Raw genomic sequence first — 1,836 nt, 5'->3', positions numbered from 1 at the left:
TGGCCCAACTCTGACAATCATGTCCTCAATCACGCCTGATGGGTATTTAGTGGAACCATCAGCAAGTTGGAGACATATCCGGGTTGGTTTAACTTCTTCAGTTAAGCCAAGCTTCCTGATAGTGGATTCAGGTATCAGGTTGATGCTTGCCCTAAGATCGCATAAAGCTGTCTTGGTGCAATCACCTTCTAATATGCATGGTATCAGAAAACTCCCAGGGTCTTTAAGCTTTTCAGGAAAGCTTTTCAGAATGACTGCACTGCATTCTTCAGTGAGGAGAACTCTTTCTGTTTCTCTCCACTCCTTTTTATGACTCAAGATCTCTTTCATGAACTTGGCATAAGAAGGTATTTGCTCAAGTGCCTCTGCAAATGGAATCTTTATTTCAAGAGTCCTTAAATAATCTGCAAAGCGAGCAAATTGCTTATCCTGCTCTTCTTTCCAGAGTTTTTGATGATAAGGTATCTTGGCTTTATATTCCTCAACCTTAGTGGTTAAAGAAGCCTTTTTAGAGGGGTTGCTATCAGCACTTGTGTGTGTCTGATCCCTCACTGGCAATTGAGTGCCAGAGTCAGAAGCTGGAGTGACGTTAGACGCCAGCTCACTGTCTGTTCCTGGCGCCTGAACGCCAGAAATGTGCCCATGTTGGGAGTTCAACGCTGGATTCTGCCCTATTTGGGCGTTCAACGCCAGATTCCTGCCCATTTCTGGCGTTGAACGCCAATCTTGCCTTGCTTCTGGCGCTGAACACCAGTTTTGGGCATGGTCTGGGCGTTCAGCGCCAGCCTTCCACCCATTTTCTGGCGTTTTAGTGCCAGAATTATTTTTCCCTGGGCTCTTACTGTCCTCAGGTGAATCTTTGGTGGGTCGCTCATTTCTTGAATTTTTGATGCCTTGAGGTGGGGTATTTAGTGTTTTCCCACTTCTTAATTGAACTGCTTGGAATTCTTCTGCTATTTGCCTTGATAGCTGCTGCTTTGTTTGCTTAAACTGTTCGTCCATATGTATATTAGCTATCCTTGTCTCCTGTAGCCTGTCCTTGAATTCAGCTAACTGCTTTGTTAGAAAATCCAATTGCTGATTGAATTCAGCAGCTTGTTTTACAGTACTGAATTCAGCAGTTACTGTTTTAACCTCTTCATTCATGGAAGGGTTGCTGCTTAGATACAGATGCTGATTCCTGGCAACTGTATCAATGAGCTCTTGGGCCTCTTCAATTGTCTTTCTCATATGGATAGATCCACCAGCTGAGTAATCTAGAGACATCTGAGCTCCTTCTGCAAGCCCATAGTAGAAGATGTCTAACTGAACCCACTCTGAAAACATTTCAGAGGGGCATTTTCGTAGCATCTCTCTGTATCTCTCCCAGGCATCATAAAGAGATTCATTATCTCCTTGTTTAAAGCCTTGGATGTCCAGCCTTAGCTGTGTCATCCTTTTTGGAGGAAAATACTGATTCAGGAATTTTTCTGTCAGCTGTTTCCATGTTCTTATGCTGGCCTTAGGTTGGTTATTTAACCACCTCTTAGCTTGATCTTTTACAGCAAATGGAAACAGTAATAGTCTGTAGACATCCTGATCTATTTCCTTATCATGTACTGTGTCAGCAATTTGTAGAAATTGTGCCAGAAACTCTGTAGGTTCTTCCTGTGGAAGACCGGAATACTGGCAACTTTGCTGCACCATGATAATGAGCTGAGGATTCAACTCAAAGCTACTGACTCCAATGGAGGGTATGCAGATGCTACTCCCATATGAAGCAATAGAGGGGTTAGAATATGACCCCAGAGTCCTCCTGGACTGTTCATCTCCATTTATGTCCATGATGGATATATG

Source organism: Arachis ipaensis, chromosome B1 (assembly GCF_059453495.1).
Source record: "Arachis ipaensis isolate K30076 ecotype BB chromosome B1, ASM5945349v1, whole genome shotgun sequence".
Lineage (NCBI taxonomy): Eukaryota > Viridiplantae > Streptophyta > Magnoliopsida > Fabales > Fabaceae > Arachis > Arachis ipaensis.
This window is presented reverse-complemented; position numbering follows the sequence as displayed.